The 23,886-nt window shown below is 41.1% G+C and overlaps 1 long non-coding RNA gene and 1 pseudogene across 1 annotated transcript in view; one reads left to right on the top strand and one right to left on the bottom strand.

Annotated features, from left to right (window-relative positions):
* The window catches only part of LOC141583701 (uncharacterized), a 312,231-nt gene that overhangs the window by 280,767 nt on the left and 7,578 nt on the right, over window positions 1–23,886 (top strand). The window lies entirely within an intron of this gene.
* Window positions 5,995–6,756, bottom strand: LOC101052918 (small ribosomal subunit protein eS6-like; annotated as a pseudogene).

Consider the following 23,886-nt stretch of genomic DNA (forward strand, 5'->3'; position numbering starts at 1 on the left):
TATGGTTCCCTTCTCTGCCTTGAGAATGATGTCATAAAATTATTGGCATGTACAGGTGAAAATGTAGGAAAGATGCAAACAAAAGTATATTAGGCAGTTAATTAATACAAATATTATGTTCTTTATCTTCATTTTATGATGTTTGTGGCATTTGTCAGTTTTCTAAAATTTTCATACTATGATATATCTTTTCTTTATAAGTAACTATTCTATTTTATACAAAATTTTGTTTTAGTAACTTTGTATACATTTCTAAAAGGGGCTGTCAAAATTGTACATAAGCTTCAGGTCTCACTATACCTGCATCTCTGCAGGCTGGACTCCTGGCCAAAGAATATGTTTCCACACCCTACCAAGGCTTTTCTTGCTTGCTTAGGTCTTCATCCACTGCAGGGACATATCTCTCATGAGCTTCAAAGGTCACCAGTCTTTAAAGGCTACCTGAAATTGAGGACAGGTTGCAGTGCCCAGAGCTGGGTAACATATGAAGTCTGGCCTCTGATCTTTGACAGTGAACTCTCTCTTTGCATAGGGAGGAACAAAGAATGGTCAGTATGCAGACCATAAACCGGAAAGGGGAGGCTACTTTTCTTCTTATTTGGAAGAAAAAAGGCAAATGAATAATGTATACTTTGCTTTCATTCCTAGGTGGCCCCTGGCTTGTGTGACCCAGAGGGTGGCAGAATCAGATAAAAGCTCTTCCCCCAGACAGAGGTGATCTAGATAAGAACTGATAGTCTAGGAGGCAGAAGACTCTGGTTCTTATTCATCAAGGTATTTCTGTCATCCTGTGATTTACATTCTTTTTCTGTAAAATGGGAATTTTAGTCCCTTGCTTGATTGTGTTAAAGGACACATTGCACAATGTTGTCTACAGGGCCACGGAAACGTGGACTTCACTAGGTCGGTATAAGAGATATGATGAGTAGAAGAAAGTATTAAGGATAAAAATCAATACTGTTATTTAGCTAAACTGTCAGAAAATATTTTCCTGGACTAGCCATGGGCTACAGTAGAGGGGTCATGATTAATTATGGTCAGGGAGGCTCGGAAGATCTGGAGTTCTGTAATAATGGAGACTAATTCATGGGAGCCAATTTGTTCAAGCCTAGCCATGTTTGTCAGTGTAATTGAAAGGAGAAAGATCAGATTCCAAGTGCTCCAGCCAGTAACAGACCCAGGGGACTGTGCTCTCATTCTGCCTGGGGACATTGCTAGGTTACTTGTTCCCAGGCTGGCAGGATGACAGAAGGGAGGAAACCTTCTTTCTGGATTTGGGGCTGCCTATTAATCAGCATCACTTTCCTCATTAATATAAAGGCATCTTCAGCTGCACATTTTGAGGAGCTTCCAACAATTCATTTTTCCTCTGTTTACAGAGAAATCAGCCTTCTAATGAGGAGGAAAGCTGTGTTTTCCACACAGCTAAATATTAATTCTTTCAGTTTGTCATTTACATATCTCTCAAATTAGATTTACTTTTTCAATTTACATGACTGAAGCACCACAGCTAGAAGTTACACAATTAACACTCTTTCTCTGGATAGGGTCAGAGTGCCTGCTTTGTGGGCTTGGGTTTCTCTGAAGACAGGAGTTGAAGGTACAAGAGAAATGGAAATTTAATTGGCCTAACTAGGAGGATCTCCTTGAAGGCTGAGAAGATTCTCTTCTGACGGTCGTTTCCACACAAACCATGTTGGCCAGGGAGTGATTCCACTTTTCATGCCTCTTTCCTCCACAAAGGGGAAGCACCAGCCCCTGCCTTGTGTGCTTGCGTGCCTTTAGGGACAGGCTCTGCTCTTCTCAGCCAGGATCAAGGAGTCCAGTGGCCACTCAGCGGGTATGGTTTCTTTGCCAGAGCTAGTGGTCTGCACGTGTCAACTAGATCTTCACCAAGGTTTGTAGATGCCTGTGCAAAAACTTGCCTTGATGTTAAGACAGGTGGACTAAGTACTTTCTCCTGTAAGAAACCTGTATGGATGTCCCAATCCCTCTTCTTTCCCCCCCTTCCTCCCTCCGTTTCCTCCCCTCTTCCCTCCTTCTCTTCATTTCCTCCTCCTCTTCTTTCTCTCTCTTCCTATTTTCTTCCTTCTATTCCTCCCTCCCTCTCTTCCCCCCCCCTTCATTTCCTTCTCCCCTTCCTCCCCCTCCTTACCTCCCTCCTTCCCTAGCTCTTCTCCCTCCCTCCATGTCCTTCTTTACTTCCTCCTTCTCCTTCCCTCCCTCTCTCTCTCCCTATTTTCCTTCCTCCCTTTCTTCCTCCATTCCTCTCTCCCCCTCCTTGTCTCCCTTTTCCTCCTTGCCTTTCATGTCTAGTGTCTATATGCTAGATACTGGAAATACTATGATGATACACACGCAGGCTGGTGTGGGAGATGGAGGAAACAAGCATGCTTAGGGCAGTCTGAGAACCACCTCCACAGAGGAGAGGACAGGGTTCTGTGGCGCAAAGAGAAGCCAGGCCGGCGGGACGGGTCTGACCTCAAATCTCTCAGCACCAACTGTTGACTGTCAATACCACACACTGGATTTTCCGGTATCTCTTGCACTGTTATTTATATGAAAGTTGTCTGTGATTCTAGTTTTAGGCCAAATTAAATATTCACGTATTCGTTTTTCTCACCTATAAAAACAGAAACAGCAAAAACTGAGTTCATTCATGCCATGCACTTAGAATTCCAAACACAGCAAATGCCTCCTCAGCCATGAATGGTATCAAATAGGGATTAGGCTGCTATTTGACCTTTCTCTGTAGGGGACAGTTCATGTCATAGAATCACCTCTGATTCTTAGGGACTTAGAAGACCTCCTTGAAAAACCAAGGCAAAAAAGTTTCATGGTGTTGGATTCTTCTTAAGGCTGCTGAGTAGCTGGATTTCTTTTCTGGAATGCCTTCTGAGGTCATTTGAGGTTAATAAGGTGGGCAGTGTCAGCTTTTCATTTTGAGTAGGTGAGAGGAATCAAAGTCAAAATTTTGTATCTACACAGCTGGTAGTTTGGTTATATTACATATATATATATATATAAAATATGGGAAATGTCATCATTATAATGACGTTAGAGAGTGGATCCATGAGTTTAAAAATTACTTTGTATTTCATTGTTCTACATATATATATATATATATATATATATATATATATATATATATATATAATTTTGGCATTTGGGCTTACTGCTTAATCTATATTTCTCAATTAAAAAGAGAATGTCTTGGTGGCAAAGAGTGCTGAGACTAAGGTCAGATAGAGCCTGATTCACATGCTGATATTAACATATGCCAGCTGTCTAAACTTAAGCAAGTCACTTCATTTCCCTAAAACTCAGTCTCTGTTTCCTCTCTCTGAAGTAGAGACAATTGCATTACTACCTTAAAGAAACATTGTGATTTCTAAGTGCTCTTGACAGGCCTTAAATGTGCAATAAGTATTTATTATTACAGAATACCAACTGCATGCATGCTGTGCACATGTGAACCAAAGCGCATGCTGATGGTTTTCATGTACATTAGACAGAGCTGCCTGGCATACTTTACCTCACAGAGGACAACTTCCAGGTACATTAATTGGTGTGGTAGCTGCTTGGAAAAGACACTCAGAGGGCTGTTTCTTCAGCTCTTCTTCTCTAATAATTGTCTCTTCCGCTCATCCTTAATGCGGCCATACGAGAGTCACTGTGCTGATTCTATTCCTAGTCATAGCTCATTGGCTCAAGGTTCAGACTTGGGAGCCAGGGAGTTGGGTCAGTTTCTTTCTTTGTCCTCTATCAGTAAAAACTGTAGTCCAAGAGATGTTAAAGTAGCTGTTCTTCCTGCCATGCGGACTTGAGAAGCAGAAGAATTTGGTCTGAAGAGAGAGAGAGAGAGAAGGAGGAAGGAAGGAAGAGGGAAGGAAGGAACAAAGGAAGAAAGGAAGGAAGGAAAGGAGGGAAAAGGAAAAGAGGGAGGGAGGGAGGGGGAGGAAGGGAGGGAGTAAAAAAGGAGAAGAAAGAAAAAGAGAAAGAGAGAAAGAAAGTGAGGAAGGGATGTGTAGTGGATGTAAAGAGAGGAGTGGGGAATATGAGCTGGGAAATGAATCCCAAGTTATATGTTGTTCCATTTATTTCTGAGATCTAGCCATAGTCCAGTTTCTGTGCTTTTTAAGATTACCCAGCAGCATTTTAATACTTCATCTCTACTTTTACTTAAGCCAAGGAGAGTTGGATTTTCTAATACCTTCTTCCATACATATTACACCAGGGAGAGTGCCTAGCACAGATTTCTAGCTGCTATTAACAGATATAGTAAACATTACACCCACCTGGTCTTTCTAAATGTTGTTCATCATCATTATAATAACATTGGAGAGTGGATATATGAGTTTAAAAATTACTTTTTATTTTACTGTCCTTTCTCTAGGTTAGTTCCCTCTGAATGCAGAAAATGAAGGTAACATGGTTTTAGTCCAGAGGTTGTCAGGACTAGCCTAGTCACATGAATAAGAGAAAATCTGGAATGGTGTAGCTGCAGAAATTGGCGGTTTCTAACCCTGGGATGCAGGAGATTAACAGACTAGTAGCACAAAAGGAAAAGTTCAGTGGAGCAGAGGTTCAAAGGTGCTTGCCTGCTTCTTCCAAGTTTTGCTGGAGCCACAGTCCTGAGATGGTAGCAGGGTCACTTGTCACAGGAAAGAAGATGATCCTGGAAAAAGACATTCCAGGGACCCTGTGTTTCAAAGAACCCCCACTCTCACCATATGCTATGCCTGCAGAGCTAGGAAGCCAAGAGCCATCTCTCCTCTGGGGCTGGTGGGATAAGTAGGAGCATGGACTCAGCCTTCCTGAGTTTCATTCATGGTTCACATGTGTGGTTTTGGACAAGTTAGTTGATCTTTTTGCCTTTCAGTTTCTTTATCTGTAAGATAGGGTAAGACTATTACCTTTTAAAGTAATAGTCTTCTTAGTATTACTAACACCGGCAGCCTTAGGAGCTCATCATCCACAAGGAGGCAGCGCTGAGAGTCCTAAACCCTCACCGATACAGGCATTTCCAAAGGAAAGGTATTCACAATGAGGATCATGGAAATTGAGCAGAAGTACAGGGAAGACCTCCTCATCTTGAGATCTCTTGTTTGGAGGGAACCTTTGCTTTCCTCTTGTCCAACAGCTGATGAGACTCATGAATCTCATTTATAATATTCCTGACACACAATTGTCCAACACATCTTTGCACACTTTTCAATGAGGAACTTGTTTTTTCAGGTTAAAGATACCTTATTAAATAGTTTTGCCAGGTAGCGAGCCACAGAAGCTAGGGAGCTGAAAGTCAGCCTTTGCTGTTCCTTCTTCCTTAAAGCATTTTCTTTGCTCGTTATTTGTTTACTAAGTCTTACTAGTTCTCCTCACCTACACCCAAATGCAAGATAACTTGTACTTCCTGCAAGGACACGGTACATAAAGACCATGCATAGCTGAAAACTTGCTTAAGTTAAGACCAAACCTCTAGAAGGCACACATGTTTGTTTGCCAGCTAACATGTCATTGCCATCTGGTGAGAGTACGAACAAGGCTTCAATTCATTTGACCTAGTAGTTTAGAAAAGAACCATGTCAATGCATTTTGAGTTCAGAGCTTCACATGATTTCAAATTGTCCGTATGAAACAAAACCTTGTTAATATTTTATCTCTCTTTTTTTTTTTTTTCAAATCTGTATAATTGAATGAACCTGAGATGGCTCCTGAATCTGTCCTTTCCTTCAGTCACCTCTGTCCTTCCTTTCCTTTACTCATCGTCTCTTTGTGCATTGTTGAACTTAACATTTTCTGTGGTGATTACAAGGTCTGTTTATGTGTCTCTGTTCCCCTCAGTCTATAAATTTAAGGGAAGAGAACAATTTCTGTTGATACTTTTTTCTCCGTCTCTCTTCTTGCTTGGAAGTGAGTACACACATTCACACACAAACACACACACAGTATCTGAAAATATTTATATTTATGTTTTATTTTGAGAGTCTGATCTTATTTATTTGTTAAAAAATCTTGTCTCTGACTAGATTCAGACTTAGAAGTAGAAGCTCGCAGAAAGGAAAGTCTGTGTCTCTATGCAGTTTATTCCTTTAGCCTCCTTCATTCCCTTGACCAGAAATTTAGCATATTCTGTAGCCTCTTCCTTATTTTTCTTAGTACGCTGCTTCTTCAGAGCAATCCTGAATATGCTGTTCATGCTGCAGGACACGTGGAGTAGCAAGACGCTGAATCTTGGTTGCTTTGGTGCTAGGTTTCCTACCTTCTTTGTTTAAGGGCTTTCTTACAACATACAGGCGGACATCATCTTCTTTGGAGAGATTGAAACATTTGCGGATTCTGCTAGCTCTTTTGGGCCCCAGGCGATGAGGCAACGTGGTATCAGCCAATCCAGGAATATCCTTCTCTCCTTTTTTTACAATAACCAAGTTGAGAATGCTCAGATTGGCATCCGCAGTGAATCACGAACTGATTTTTTCTTTCTTCCTCCAGTTCTCCTTGGTCTGTAACAGGAATGCCCCTTACTCAGTAGCAGGCAGACACAGCTGTGGGTCGAGACACCTGCTTCATGGGGAAACCCCGTTTGTCGTTCCCACCACTGATTCGGACCACATAACTCTTCTGTTCTTTATCCAGAGCGTCAGCAGCAATGTCCATGGCCATAAGCTTATCATAAAAAGTACAAAGTGTGCGTTCATCATCTGTTTCAATGAGTTTCTGGCAGCCAGTGACCGGGAAGGAGATGTTCAGCCTCATCTTGAAGCAGCTAAATGCCTCTGAGGCACCATAGAAAAGACTATTTTTTTATTTTTTTAGACGGAGTTTTGTTCTTGTTGCTCAGGTTGGAGTGCAGTGGCATGATCTCGGGTCACTGCAACCTCCGCCTCATGAGTTCAAGCGATTCTTTTGCCTCAGCTTCCCAAGAAGCTGGGATTACAGGCACCTGCTACCACACCTGGCTAATTTTTTGTATTTTTAGTAGAGACAGGGTTTCATCATGTTGGCCAGGATGGTCTTCATCTCCTGAACTCAGGTGATTCACCCTCCTCAGCTTCTCAAAGTATCTGAAAATATCACTCTTTGTACACACATTCACACACACACAGTATCTGAAAATATTACTTCATTCAATCTTCCCAACAATTCTAGAAGGCAGGTGGTTATTATCTTCATTTTTCAAATTAATGAATGAGGCTCAGGGAAGTTAATAAAATTGTGTAAGTTCGCAAAATTCGCAAGTGATAGAGCTGGCTTTTCAACCAAAGCCTCTGACTCCAAAGTCCATTTTCTATCTACCATACCAGAACTCTATTCTCAATATTTCCCTTGCTCATTTGAGGCTTCTTAAGGATGGAAATTGTGCCTTTTCCATTTTAATTTTGATAGTCTTTAGCATAGCAAGCCACAACCACATCCAGGCTGGCATTCACAAAAGTTCATAACTGATGTGTTGGTGATTCCTGGAGAACAGTAGAACATGACCTGGAGAAATGAGGAGTGCTTAGAAGTGGGGCAATTTGTTCAGAGGTGATGGTGATTGGGTGTGCCTGTCTTTCGAAAATGTTATTGACAGGGCACAGGGCACAGGGTTCTACTAAGCATAATTCTTGTCATTGTTTCCCAAAATGATGTAAGCCATACTGAAATTCCCTAAGACCTGGCAGTGATTTTGACGTCTACTCAGCTACCTGCTTAGTTGCCGACCTCGGTAACTGATACAGGGTAATCGATCAAAGAGAAAAGAAAGAAACCAAACTTTGCAACAAGGGGCCAATCAGTCCTGATGGAGTCTTCCCCTTTTCGGTATCTCACCAACCTTGTTCAGCAAGCCTGGCACGTATTTCCTTTTCAAAGTTACCAAGTCACTCCCACCTCAGGGCTTTTTGTGCCAATTGCTACTTCTGCCTGGAAATTTCTTCCTCTTTTCTTCTCATACCCAAATTTCTGTGTACCTTTTGGGTCTCAGCCTAAATGTCTCTTGTTTGGTGAGGTCCTTTCTGACTCTTGAGTGTAGGTTAATAATTTCTGTTAAGTTCTTGCTGAAATAATCTTTAATACCCAGACATTAATAACATAACTGTTTGCACTGGCATTCGGCATCTCTTTTGCATATTAGACTATGAGCTACTTGAAGGCAGGGACTGTGTCTGTTTATCACTCTTCAGACACAGAGCTCCATGTCTTGCACATGATAGGTGCATAATAAATATGGATCCATGAGTAGATGAATAAATGGGGGATAATAGGACCATGTCCCTATAGAAGAAAATGAAGACAGAGAATAAAAGAGGTGATTTTTTACTTTGACCTCAAGAACATAATGTTTCAACAAGGGAGAAGAGATTTCATTTTCTAGGTTGTTGTTGTCAGAATGGTTGTCATTTAAATTCTCATTTTATTTGCTAGTACACTTATATTACTGTAAGAATGAAATTAAATAAATAAATTTTTGAGTAACCCGAGGTGACCAGCCTAGGCAGCCCAAACTTACTAGAAGGTGAGGAGTCTGCAGGCATCTGGACAGCCAGAACACCCTGTCTGCCTCTGAACTGGCACTTTCTCCTTCACCATTATCTTTAAACATCAGATGTAAGTCTGGGAATTGCCCTCATCTGCAGTTGTGGAATGTGATGTGTTTTCAATCTTAAACAATGAGAACAACAAGGGCCTAAGTTAAGTTGAAAACTTTCCTCTTTATATTCAACATGTTCACAAGCTTTTAGGACTTGTTCATTTTCCATCTTCTAAAACAAAAAGGGTGATTCATGCTCACAATAAAAACATTATTGGGCACAGAGTATAAGGAACCAGACTGGTGTGGAGGATGACAGGGATCCCCAAAGAGCTTTTAGGCTCTCATTAGGGAGTCTGGAATGATACAGAATTTAACATGTAAATAGGCTGACCGTGTTATTTATCTTCCCTAGCTGAGACCCTTGTGAGAGTAAAAGGGGGTGATAATTATTAATCTGGACCAACCTGTGTAAACAAGTACTGTCTGGGCTAAATATGAACATATGTTCATCCTATATTTAATAGCACTCTGCAAGAACAATGAGATAGATAGCCCTATGTAGTACATGACTCATTCATTGCTGACTGAATTTTACAGTTGATAATACTCTAGAAGTTCAGAGAAGGAGGCGGGTGGAATCATTGCCTAACGCAGGGTAGTTAGTGAGGGCTGTCATGAGAAGATATAGTCTGAGCTGCATTTGGGAGGATGAGCAGATAAGGAGGTAGGTAAGGAGAGCAGATTCCCTCATGTGCATGAGAGGAGAGAGGTGTTTTTTAGGATTTCATCCACTGATTTTGATGATTTAGCCTGGAGTGAGATTTGTGAAAATTATCAATATTTCAGAAGGAATAAATATGTGAAACACTCTCTCTTTCCAGTCCTGCTTGCAGCTGAATTCTCTCACCCCACAGCAAACTCAAACCCTCCAAAGATGAGCCTGCATGTGCCAGAGGCAGTGCCCCAGTGATACCTGTCTTTCCCATCCTTGGCTCTTCTTCTTTCTTTCCCTTCCCCCTTCTCTTTCCTTTCTTCTTCCTCTCCCTTCCACCTTCTTTCTACTTGCCTTGTATGGGCATTTATGTTACACTCGCCCGTGTACACTCCATCCTGTTTCTGCCCAGGTCATGAGGACCAGGGTTAGAACAGCAACAAGGACATACCCGACTGTCAGAGTTACCATTCTAAAATGAAGAAGCTGCAGCTCTGTGGTTGGGGTGACTGATTGGCTCCTGTCCAGGGAGCATTATCTCTTCTAGTCTCCTAAAATTCCCTCAACACTACCTTCAAAAGAAAAGCTCCCGATGGCTGAAGACCCAGCTGGGGCAATTCCAAAGAAAGGTACCTTCTTTGTCTCTCTCTTATCTCTGAGCCAAGGCTTAATACTCTTTTTAGAAGAGAGCCTGATCTATTTTTCAAGAGGGTTTCTTTTAAGACAATCAAATTGCTAAGCATCACGGTTCTGGTCTTGCCCGGAGAGCTCCCTCACTTGCAGCTGAGAACTGCAAACTCGGCTCCATCAAGGCAGCTTGGAGGGAGCTGTATTCCCAGAGGGATGTGAATCCCGGAGGCCTCCAGGACCCCTCCCAGTAAATACAGGTGGAAAGCCAGGACATTTAAATACAATAGCAGTAGGCTCTTAGTTTTTATTTTTGTGAAAAATGTGTATTTTGTAAGGAAAAATAAAAGTAAAAGAAGTAAACATTTAAAGTAAAAGAATGTTTCACAATTTATAAGAGGTTTTGAGTGCTTTCATAGTCATATGTACACACGCTGTTTTTCCTCTGGGAAGTCATAGGCAACACTCTTTCTACCACCCACTTCCCTGCCTATGGTTCTATGGATGCTGACTTCCCAGAAGGAAGGAGGCCTGCAAAGAATGTGTACATCACTTCAAGCTGCAGGAAAGGATGGTGAGCTAGGAGGAAGTGCAGTCTGGTCAGAGAGAAAGAGAAAATATTGATTTTTCAATCAGAACTGTGGATGACTGCATTATTTTTTCCTGGGGAGTAGAGTAGGAGGTTAGAGATCTGGAAAATTCCACCCATGGGGATATTGGTTTGAATATCCCACTTGTATGTGGTTAACAAGACACTTCCACTTCCACCAGCACCTAGTTCACGAAAATCTCTGGGAGAGTTCAGAATTAGCTGGCCATGATCAGGCTGGGTTCTGACCTCGTGTCTCTCTTCCCCTTCGTTCATTTCACTGGACCCACATGCTTTCTTCTTGCAGTGAGAGATGTTCTTTTGGGAAGGAGGCTTAGTTACAGATGTGGTCCACTTTCAGGGTTCATCATTTTACAATGCCTGGCTGTTTTTGATCATCGGATCATTTGCTGGCCTTTTGTGTTTGTTTGCTGTTTACTTTTTAAATCTAATTTTATAATGTTGTATTGCTTTATGAACCAAAGTAGTTACAAAATGTATGCTAGTAACTAATTGATTTAAACAAGTTCTCATTTAATGACCATTCTCAAGGCATTGTGTCAGACACTGTAGAGAGACAGTGGTGGCTCTATTAATTCATTTTCATGCTGCTGATGAAGACATACCCAAAACTGGGAACAAAAAGAGGTTTAATTGGACTTACAATCCCACATGGCTTGGGAGGCCTCAGAAAGGCACTTATTATGTGGTGGCAGCAAGAGAAAAATAAGGAAGAAGTGAAAGCAGAAACCCATTAGATCTCCTGGGACTTATTCATTACCACGAGAATAGCATGGGAATGATGGGTCCCCAGGATTCAATTACCTCCCTCTGGGTCCCTCCCACAACATATGAGAATTCTGGAATATACAATTCAAGTTGAGATTTGGGTAGGGACACAGTCAAACCATATCATTCCATTCCTGGCCCATACAAATGTCATGTCCTCACATTTCAAAACCAGTCATGTCTTCCCAACAGTCCCCAAAAGTCTTAACTCATTTCAGCATTAACCCAAAACTCCACAGTCTGAAGTCTCATCTGAGACAAGGCAAGTCCCTTCCACCTATGAGCCTGTAAAATCTAAAGAAAGCTACTTACTTCCTTGATACAATGGGGATATAGTATTGGGTAAATGCAGCTGTTCCAAATGGGAGAAATTGGCCAAAATAAAGGGGTTACAGGGCTCATGCAAGTTTAAAATCCAGCAGGGCAGTCAAATTTTAAAGCTTCAAAATTATCTCCTTTGACTTAGGTCTCACATCTAAGTCACACTGATGCAAGAAGTGGGTCTTGGGCAGCTCCACCCCTATGGCTTTGCAGGGTACAGCCTCCCTCCTGGAAGCTTGCATGGGCTGGCATTGAGTGTCTGCAGCTTTTCTAGGCACATGGAGCAAGCTGTTGGTGGATCTACCATTCTGGGGTCTGGAGGATGGTGGCCCTCTTCTCACAGCTCCACCAGGCAGTACCTCAGTAAGGACTCTGTGTGGGGGCTCTGATCCCACATTTCTCTTCTGCACTGCCCTAGCAGAGGTTCTCCATGAGGGCCCAATGTGGGGAACATTCCCGTGTGAGACCCCTAAAAGGCGTGAGTCTCACTATACGGTGAGTTTGATCCCAAACACAGTTTCCTACTGGAGGCAGTCGAGCTATCTGGAAATATAGGAACTGAAAGATGAATCATCAGTTTCTAATATCAACCACAATATCGTTTGGGCCTAAAACTATGCGTTGCTGCTAGACCGAGTGACCCCCTGCTGGCAACCAGTTCCTGCTTTTAACCTTTTTATGACTCTCTCTTTAAGAATAAGTTTTAACCTTTTTTTACTTACCTGACTGCCTAATGGTTTAACTGTCGATATTTGCAAAGCAAATGCCACCATAAGGGATGGCTTTGATTCCTGACTCAGAGATTCCTGAATGGGGAAGTTGAGTTAAGTTGAGTTAGGAGTAGACAAAGGAGAATTCGGTTAAAAGATATTCTGATGAGCAAAACCAGAAAACCTTTTCACATCTCAGTTCTAAAACAAGATCAAACCGGAGATACCTGCAGCCAGGAGGAATAATGTTTGGATGTAAACAAGCTTTGTGATTACAGGAAATTCTGTTACTTTTTACAACCACTGATTGCATATCTGACTTCTCTATTGTATAGGCCATGTAAGGTATACATTTGCATTTCCTCTTGCAACCATTGTGTATCTGATTTCTCTCTTGTATAGGCCATGTAAGGTGTACATTTGCATTTCCTCTTGCTATGATGTAAACCAGAGCCAAGAAAGTGTATTTATTCCTGGCCTTTGAAAAATAAAATTTGCTGTTTAGGCACAGCCTATCAGCCCTCCAGATGCCTCACTTTCTCTCTCTCTGTCTTTATTAATTTTCCAGGCGCACTCCCTCTTCCAGGTATTGGGACCCTCTTGCAGGTCGAGAGACCCCCGGGCAGACGTGCCTACCTGTCCGGACGGTCCACGACAGCCCAACCCCTGCAGCAAACTTTTGCCTGCATATCCAGGCATTTACATACATCTTCTGAAATGTAGGTGGAGGTTCCCAAACCTCAATTCTTTATTTCTGTGTACTGGCAGGCTCAACACCCTGTGGAAGCTGCCAAAGCTTGGGGATTCCATCCTTTAAAGCCACACCCTGAGCTGTTAGCCCCTTTCAGCCACGGTTGGAGCAGCTGGGACACAGGGCACCAAGTCCCTAAGCTGCATACAGCACAGGGACCCTGGGACCAGCCTACAAACCACTTTTTCCTCCTGGGCCTCCAGGCCTGTGATGAGAGGGCTGCTGTGAAGGTCTCTGACACTCTGGAGCTGTTTTCCCAATGGTCTTGGAGGGTTAACATTATGCTCCTTGCTACTTACACAAATTTCTGCAGCTGGCTTGAATTTGTCCTCAAAAAATGGGTTTTTCTTTTCTATTGCATCATCAGGCTGAAAATTTTCTGAACTTTTATGCTCTGTTTCCCTTTCAGATGGAATGTTTTTTTACAGCACTGAAGTCACCTTTTGCATGATTTGCTGCTTAGATATTTCTTCCACCAGATACCCTAAATCATCTCTCTCAAGTTCAAAGTTCCACGGATCTTGAGGGCAGGGACAAAATGTCACCAGTATCTTTGCTAAAACATAGTAAGAATTACCTTTGCTCCAGTTTCCAACAATTTCCTCATCTCCATCTGAGACTACCTCAGTCTGGACCTTATTGTTCATATCACAATCAACATTTTTGTCAATGCCATTCAACAGTCTCTAGGAAGTTCCAAACTCTTCTACCTTTTCCTGTCTTCTGAGCCCTCCAAGTCTCTAGGAGGTTCCAGAATTTCCCACATTTTCTTGTCTGCTTCTGAGCCCTCCAAATGGTTCCAACCTCTGCCTATTACCCAGTTCCAAAATCACTTCCACATTTTCAGGTATCTTTTCACCAATGTCCTACTCTACTGGTACCAATTTACTGTATTAGTTCATTTTCATACTGCTGATAAAGACATACCTGAAACTGGAAACGAACTGAGGTTTAATTGGACTTACAGTTCCACATGGCTGGGGAGGCCTCAGAATCATGGTGGGAGGTGAAAGGCATTTCTTATATGGTAGTGGGAAGAGAAAAATGAGGAAGAAGCAAAAGCAGAAACCCCTGATAAACCCATTAGATCTCACAAGACTTATTCACTATCACGGGAATAGCCTGGGAAAAACTGGCCCCCATGATTCAGTTACATCCCCCGGGTCCTCCCACAACACATGTGAATTCTGGGAGATACAGTTCAAGTTGAGATTTGGGTGGGGACACAGCCAAACCATATTAATGGTTTTCAGTGGAGATTATGCATTGGAATCTCCTGGGGAGCTTCTAATAAATACCTTACCCACTTAAAGCGACCTATAGATTCAACATAATTCCTCATCAAAATTCCAGTGGCATTTTCTTCAGAAATAGAAAAATTTATCTTAAAATAAATATGGATTCAAAGGATCCTGAATAGACAAAAAAATATTTAAAATGAACAAAACTAGAGGGGTCACACTCTTTAACTTTAAAACTTATTACAAAGCTACAGTAATCAAAAATTCAGTATGGTGCTGGATTAAAGATAGACATAGACCCATAGACCAATAGAATAGAATAGAGAGTCCATAAATAAATACCGGCTTATATGATCAAATCATCTTTGCCAAAAGTGCCAAGATCATTCAAGGGCAAAAGAGCTTTTTCAACAAATGGTGTTGGGAAAACTTGATATCCACATGCAAAAGAATAACATTCTTATCTTATATACAAAAATTAACTCAAACGGGATTAAAGACTTAAACATGAGACCAAAAACTATAAATCTTCTAGAAGAAAACAGGGGAGAAGCTTAATGACAATGAGTATGGCAATGAATTTTTGGATATGACATCAAAAACACAGGCAACGAAAGTAAACATAGACAAATGGGACTACATCAAAGTTAAAAACTTCTGTGCATCAAAGGACATAAACAATAGAGTGAAAAGTCAAACTACAGATTAGGAGAACGTATTTGCAAATCTGATAAAGGGTTGACATGCAGAATACATAAAGAAATCTTATAATTCAACAATAAAAAAACAAATAATGTAACTAAATATGGGCAAAGACCTTGAATAGACATTTCTCCAAAGATAATATACAAATGATCAATAAGCAAGAAAAGATGCTCAGCATCACCAATCATTAGAGAAATACAAATGAAAACTACAAGGAAACATCACTCAATAACCATCAGGATGGCAACTAGCACTAAAACAGAAAATAAGTTCTGGCAAGTATGTGGAGAAATTAGAACCCTTATACACTGTTGGTAGAAATATAAAATGGTGCGGCTTCTGTGGAAAACTGTATGATGACTGCTCCAAAAATTAAACATAGAATTACTGTATGAACTAGTAATCCCACTTCTGGGAATACAGCCAAAATAACAGAAAGCAGGATCTTGAAAAGACATTTGCATATCCATGTTTATAGCAGCAGCATTCACAGTAGACAAGGGGTGAAACCATCCCAAATGTCCACTGACAGATGAATGAACAAAGAAGATGTAGCATATAACTATGATGGAATATCATTTAGCTTACTAAAGGAAAGAAATCCTGTCACATGCTACCACATAGATGAACCTCGAGGATATTATGTTGAGTAAAATAAGACAGCCATAAATAGAAAAATGCTGTTGATACGAGTCCACTTATATGAGATACTTAAATTAGTCAAATTCATTGAGACAGACAATAGAATGGTGGTGGCTGGGGCGGGGTTGCTGGAGGTGGGGAATGGGGTCATTGTTTAATCGGTATAGAGTTTTAGTTTTGCAAGATGAAAATGTTCTGGAGATTGGTTGCACAACCATGTGAATATACTTAACATTACTGAACTGAAAACTTAAAAATTGTTCAGATAGTAAAAAAATCATGAAGTCCTTGCCTACACCTATGTCCTGAATGGTTTTGCCTAGATTTTCTTCTAAGGTTTTTATGGTATTAGGTCTGATGTTTAAGTCTTTAATCCATCTGGAGTTAATTTTGGTGTAAGGTGTCAGGAAGGGGTCCTGTTTCTGCTTTCTGCACATGGCTAGCCAGTTTTCCCAACACCATTTATTAAACAGGGAGTCCTTTCCCCATTGCTTGTTTTTGTCAGGTTTGTCGAAGATCAGATGGTTGTGGGTATGTTGTATTTCCTGTGAGGCCTCTGTTCTGTTCCATTGGTCTATATCTCTGTTTTGGTACCAGTACCATGCAAGGACTTCATGACCAAAACGCCAAAAGCAATGGCAACAAAAGCCAAAATAGACAAATGGGACCTAATCAAACTCCACAGCTTCTGCACGGCAAAAGAAACAGTCAGTAGAGTGAATCGGCAACCAACAGAATGGGAAAAAATTTTTGCAGTCTACCCATCTGACAAGGGGCTGATATCCAGAATTTACAAAGAACTAAAGCAGATCTACAAGAAAAAAACAAACAAGCCCATTCAAAAATGGGCAAAGGATATGAACAGATACTTTACAAAAGAAGACATACAGGAGGCCAACAAACATATGAAAAAATGCTCATCATCACTGGTCATCAGAGAAATGCAAATTAAAACCACACTGAGATACCATCTCACACCAGTTAGAATGGCGATCATTAAAAAATCTGGAAACAACAGATGCTGGAGAGGATGTGGAGAAATAGGAACACTTTTACACTGTTGGTGGGAATGTAAATTAATTCAACCATTGTGGAAGACAGTGTGGCGATTCCTCAAGGACCTAAAAATAGAAATCCCATTTGACCCAGCAATCCCATTACTGGGTATATATCCAAAGGATTATAAATCATTCTACTACAAGGACACGTGCACACGAATGTTCATTGCAGCACTGTTTACAATAGCAAAGACCTGGAACCAACCCAAATGCCCAACGATGATAGACTGGATAGGGAAAATGTGGTACATATACACCATGGAATATTATGCAGCCATCAAAAACGATGAGTTCACGTCCTTTATAGGGACATGGATGAACCTGGAAACCATCATTCTCAGCAAACTGACACAAGAGCAGAAAATCAAACACCGTATATTCTCGCTCATAGGCGGGTGTTGAACAATGAGAACACATGGACACAGGGAGGGGAGCACTACACACTGGGGTCTGTTGGGGGGAAATAGGGGAGGGGTGGGGGGTGGGGAGGTGGGAAGAGATAGCATGGGGAGAAATGACAGATACAGGTGAGGGGACGGAAGGCAGCAAAGCACACTGCCATGTGTGTACCTATGCAACAATCTTGCATGTTCATCACATGTACCCCAAAACCTAAAATGCAATTAAAAAAAAAAAAAAAAAAATCAAAACAAAACAAATGAAACGCCCTAAAATCAAACTAAGCAAAAATTCCTAGGCTCCAGCCTCAGACCATTTGCCGCCAATTGCTGTTGTTTACATGAAGCTCCCAGGTGACTAAGACGGGCTTCAGGGCTGCGAAGCTCTGCGGTAAAGATATGGTGGGTGGGTAAGGACTGGTCTTGACTGTGGGGAGCTCATTCGTTTTCTAGAGGGAATGCTTAATGTATATCTCGATCATTGTATCATCAGGCCATTGTGATATGGGCCTTAGACTTACCAAGTGTCATGAAAAATCAGAAGATAAAGACCTTCCTTGCAATATGTGATGAGTTTTCAGGCATTTGTGCCAGGCTTTGAAGAATCAATGGGGGTTGACAAAAGAGTGAAGAGGGGAGAGGGTCTCCAGCTGTCACAAAAGCATGAGGGTGGGTAAAAAAGCCTGGCATCATTAGGAGACAGAGGGGTGTCTAATTTCACTTGAGTATGTACGATGTGTGTGGGCGTTATAATGGGAATTACAATTTCAAAGAGAAGCTGATGCCAGATTGTGGAGGGTCTTGAATGTCATGCTAAGAAGATTATATATTATTCAGTAGACAATAGGGAGTCATTGCTTTTTTAGCAGGGGAATGAGAAAAGCCAAAACATCTGGGTGATTGAAAATCCAGAGTGATAAGAGCTATGTTTGAAGAAGATATGTTTTACTCCTTTCTTAAATGACATATTCCAGCCATACTTTAGAATTGCCTGTTCGCATTTCATGCAGGTTTTCAACATGATATTTCATCTTCCTCTGACTGGTCCAGTGCCTCTGTTTCCTCTAACTTGAAGCTCCCTAGACCCCAGTTCATCCAGTTGAGCAAGTAGAATTCACTCTACCTGGGTTCCCATCCAATGGGCCTTGTTTTAACTTTGCAAAGCTAAAACAATTTGCCTGCAAACAACTCCCTTAAGGGAGAGGCAATTTGTATTAGAAAGATTAGTGCTGACTTTCATCCACAGCAAAACCATTTTGTTAGAACACAGCCCTTTTTGGTTAGCAGAAGCGTGATCCTGCCACAGAGCTGAGAGTGAATGCTGCTCATCTCCTTGGACAAGATTGCTGGGGCCTTTGGGAACAGCCTGTGGCCACATGTCAGTTTGCTTCTGTGACAAGTCTCCACTGTCTTTCCCCCAGAAAGCCTGGATAATCGTATTTTGTAGAATGTTTTCAAATCTGCTTCCAGATCTTGACATTTCAAAACAACTAACCTGCTTTGTTTGAGAAATGCATTTAAATAAATTAATGAAACCACTGCTCTGAATGAATCCTTTCAGCCTGCTTACAGAGAAATTTTGAAAGGGCAATATTATCACTGACAAAAACTGCAGTATCTGAGCAATTTGATATCCAGGAAGCTGAGTGGGGAGGCAGAACATAATGACAGTTTTACCTATAGCAAAACCATTAAAGGTCGCTTACCAGAAGGACAGCTGAAGTAGAATTTGTTTTCAAATTATAAGATTAAAGAACATTCCTTGAAGAAAGTATTATTATACAGTGTCAAAAGAAAGAGAGATTAAAATGGTTGGAAGATGCAATCACAGCTGAGATAAATTCTACTTTCTCTGTGGTTTGCACACCCTGCAGTCTCTCTGGCTCAATGGATTGGGTGGGTTGGAGAAATTAGCAAGCGCTCCTCTCTCTGTACAGATCTTTCCCCTGCTGAGAGTTCTTTTCCCCTCTGGTCTTACTGAAAACATACTTGCCTAACTGGCAACCCATGTGGAGGAGTGAGGAGTGTCTCTGTTAATGGTGCCCATTGGACAGGACAACATTAAAAATTTTCTAAAATGAAGGGGGCAATTTTGAGTTTCCAAGTCATTAGGCAGGTTTATGACTTGTCCATTTGCAAACGAACTCATGGGACTCTCCACACAGCCATTTAACTTAAAATGGGCTCATCTTGCACATGGCTTTTGTTCAGTCTTCCTCTCATGCCCAGACTCTTCTGGTGCAGGCTGAGGCTGCCTTTGGGAGACGTGGGAAAGTCTGTCCTGTCTCCTCTGCAGCACCATTTTACTTAAAATGCTATATAGCACCTTAACAAGACTATACATGACTCTTTGCAATGAGCAAGTTAAATCAAATAAAACTCTGCTCTATTACTACTGTCAATTCTACATGTATCATGCATAACTTCTTCACAAATATTAGCTAAGAGTGAACCTACACCACCTTCTTGAGGGGTAACTCAAAGGTGTTTTCTGTATTTTAAAAAGATTTGAATACACTCCTTGAAAACACAACTTTTTCTTTTTGCAAGACTTTCTGTAATAGACATAATTTGTTCAAACCTAGACAAAATAGAGTGGCAAGAGCTAGGAATATTATGCAACTAGACTATTTAAAATGTAATAAATAATAATGTGCTGTTCTGAACACACAGAAATAAAGAGCTTCTAAATATATTGTCAGACTGATCACGCAGTTCTTCCTCATTCAAAATATCTGCTGCAAACATAAAGGTCTACTCAATGGCTCCTGAGCATCCTTTGTGACTCCTGTCTTCCTGGACTGGACAAGTTTCCTTGCTGCCTAATGCCCTTCTCAAATGTTAGTTCTTTATGAAACTTGCCTGCACCATCTCCTTTTTCAATGCCTGTTTGAGGGGGTAGGAGGATTTTGAAGAGCTGCTGCAGAGTTGGGGCCAAAGTCAAGCTGTCTGGCAGCCAGAAGCTGGCTGGCACTGTCCTGACCCAAGAATACTTGTTCATCTTGCTTTTTCTTCCACTATCCTAGATTAAAAAGCCACAGCATTAGTGATGACCCAGCAAAGCTCCTTAGATATCACTGCTGCTGGAACCCATGCTCCCAATTTTGTTTTACACCCCAGCCAGTAGGGCAAGAGCTATTGCTGTTGTGCTCTCTCTGGGAATCAGGAGGGTCTCCTCTCAGAACTCGTCAACTGCCTCTCACCCCATCCCAAACAAAAACAATTTAATTTGAACTCAACTTCAATTAAGCCGCACTTTTAATGTCATCCTTGTTTCTCTTCTGTTCCTTTTAGCTCCATGTTTAATTCCAATCTCACTGAAAGTAGGTCTTGAAGGTTTAGCGCTTTGTTTAGGAAAGGTGTCCTGTTTCTCAGAGATGAAAAGACAGACATTTGTTATCGATGTTACTACTTTGCCCACATCAGAGGACAGAGATCAGGCTTGATATTTTAGTAAACCTTTTTATTTGTCTGAATTTAGGACCAGATAAGAAAATAGATGAAAGAATCAGAAATAAAGAATACATTAATGTTAACTTTGTTAATCACTAACCTTAATTTGAAAATGTGGATTAAATAGGCAGCTACAAATTATACCTTCTACTATTTTTTTTCCAAGTCTAGACTTAGAGTCTACCCATATTATGGAGAGATTAGACATGCTAAACAGATGTTTATAGCTGCATTTTCTGCCTCATATAACTCTATGAGGGAGTTCCTAATGGTAGGAATACATTTTTTATAGATGAATAAATTCACAAGATAAGTAACTTATCTAACAGCCGTAACTGCTGCCTTCAGGAAACTTATATGCTAGTGGAAATAGGCAGTAAGCTAATAATTATAAAATTATATTGGCATACACTAGATTAAAATTTAGAAAATAGAATGAAAGAGACCTAATTAGGTCATTTAGTCATGGGTGACTTTGAAGCTAGGTCTGAGAAGTGAGACAGTACCAACCATGAGAAAATCATGAATCAAAGTAGGAAACACCTAGCACACTATCTAGTTGACATAGTTTAGAGATTTGTCTTCACCCAAATCTCATTTTGACTGTAATCCCCAGTGCTGGGGGTGGGGCCTGGTGGGAGATGTTTGGGGCCTGGTGGGAGATGTTTGGATCCTGAGGGTGGATCTCTCATGGCTTGGTACTGTCTTTGTGATAATGAGTTCTCATGAGATGTGGTCATTTAAAAAAGTTTGTGGCAGCCCCCTTTATTCTCTTTCTCTTGCTTCTTCTTTTGTTATGCAATGTGCCTGCTCTCACTTAGCCTCCCACCATGACTGTAAGCTTCATGAGGCCTTCCTAGAAGCTGAGCAGATGCCAGCATCATGCTTTTTGTAAAGCCTGCGAAACTTTGAGCCAATTAAACCTCTTTTCTTTATAAATTACCATTTCAAGTATTTCTTTATAGCAATGCAAGCATATAACACACTAATGCATAGCAGTTATTTAATAAATGCTACTATCCCCTCTGTTGTCAACCCCTTGTTATAGAAACATGACATGCATATCGACCAAAAGCTTTAAAATCATGGTGAAGGAAACTGTGTCTTTAAGACTGAAAAAATAAGTGGTGAAAATCAAAGGAGGCCTTACCTTGAACTAGAGAGCCTGCTTGATTAAGAAAGAGCATATGTGATTGCAGTTCCAAGAAACTAGGGAATACCTTGGCTCTTACCCAAAGGGAAAGATCACCACTCAGCCCTGCCGAACAAAAGCCTCATCTGGCCCTATGACAGGAAAGCACCTGGGATGTGATGGTATCCACCATCTGTAAAACCCATGAGATTAATAAACCAATGGACTTGCTAATGACATTCTTTGGAGAAATGTAGATATTTGTTCTATAACCAGTTTAAGGATCTTGACTCCTTATAATAATTTTGATGGATGGATGAATAGATGGATGGATGGTTGGATGGATGGCCTGTCTCTATGACATCTCTAAGTGACTCCAATCATCACCTTCCTATTGAGGACCAGCTAATTCATTCTGACAGAAGCCAGGTTTACAGTTTAATAATACATTTTCCAGCACTCAGACAGGGCACCTATTAGGCTAGTAATGGAAGCTGCACTTTCCGGCCAGCTATTTGTGGCAAAATGACTGTTCAATATATTTTGCAGTGCCTTGATAATCCTTCCAGTGAATCTTCTATATACTGCAGAGATCTTGGGAAATACTACAGGAAACGAGGAAAAAGCTAAGATAGTGTTACAACAAGTTACAAAAAGGGCAGATCCCTTTTATATGTTTTATGTGTTGGGATTATGCCTAAGAATTCATTTAAATGAAGTGGTTTATTGTTAAATCACAGGTCCAAAGTAAGTGAATTTGGAGATTCTTCTTTTTAATGTAGCTCTGTCAAAAGTAAGTGACAATAACTTCCATAATAAAGGGAACTTTGAGAAGCTTGATTGTTTTAAAAATGTCCTCAATAAATACATAAAAAATATGAACGTTTGATATTTTTGTAAGTAAATGCAAAATGTTAGGATACGATCAAAATAAGCCAGTGACTTTATATATTTCTCCTGTCATCTTATTCATACACTGGCACCAAATCACATTGAATTATGTGAGGATCCATTTTCTCTTTATTAAAATAGAGAGATTTGTGAAAGAAAGGCCTAAGAGTTTTAGAGGATATATGGAATGGAAGTTTGGATGAGTCCTAAGATGAATCATTAGAAGTATATATTTCAAGTTAAAGGCAGTGTGGTCACTATAACAGTAATCATATTTTAAGAAGAATATTCACAACCTAGAACATTCCCAGTGAAAACTTTTAAAATATCAAAGAATATAAAAACTATGACACATAAGAAAATGTTTATGAGCCTAGAGATTTTAGGACTGTAAAAGAGAAGATTTAGAGAAAAATGTGATTATTTAGACTCTGTCTGAAGTGAGTAGACTAAGAAATAGGGATGAAAATGAGAAGGAATAAAACTTCAGGTGTAAAGGACCTTCCCGTGAATGGAACTGTGTAAGCTTCCTTTTTGGGTGAAAGGCAGCCACAGACAATCTTAAGCATGGTGTAGAGAATCACGGCAGTGGGTAAGAGGTTGAACTACCAACTGGACCTCAACATGCCAGCGCCAAGTTCACTGCTTGGCTTATTCATAAGAATCATCCAAACAAGGTTGTTTAAAAAATAGGAGCTCAAGGTGGGCCCAAGCAATCAAGGCCAAAGCGATGTATGCCTTTATACTGGTTGAGAGGGTGCTATGACCTGACATGGTAATAGCAGGGGCCAGGTAGAGTGAAGAGGTGTTGGCACAAGAGGAGATGAGGGTGGAGGTGGAGGCAGCCTGATGTTGGAGTCCAAGTGGGGTAAGAAGGAAACCTGAACAGGAAAATGTGGCATAGCAGCCCAGTGTGGGGTGTCAGAGCCCAAGCAGGGTGAAGAACAATGCTGGTTCAGTGATGGCAGTCTGGCATGTGTGTTAGAGCCCAAACAGGGTGATGAAAGCATCTGTGCAGCCTGGCAGTGGGTGTCTGAGCCTGGCTGGGTGAGAAGTATGTTCCCCAAGGGCAGGGGCAGAGGCAGTGCAGGAGGACGATGAGAAGAGTGTCTGCAGCCTAGCAGCAACTGTGGCAACCCAGTGTGAGGTGTTGAAGCCTGAGAGAGGTGGGAGGAGCTTCTGCAGCCGGGGGCTGGGGATAGGAGCATAAGATGCAAGAGTCTGTGATGGGAGCTGGGAATATAAAGAAAATAAGGTTAGGGCTCAGGCTTAGAAAACTTGATAGTCTTGAGAAGGAGATGGCACGTGAAAGGGAGGTCAGGGTAAACAAGGTGCTGTAATACAAGACTGTC

Source organism: Saimiri boliviensis, chromosome 1, assembly GCF_048565385.1.
Source record: "Saimiri boliviensis isolate mSaiBol1 chromosome 1, mSaiBol1.pri, whole genome shotgun sequence".
Lineage (NCBI taxonomy): Eukaryota > Metazoa > Chordata > Mammalia > Primates > Cebidae > Saimiri > Saimiri boliviensis.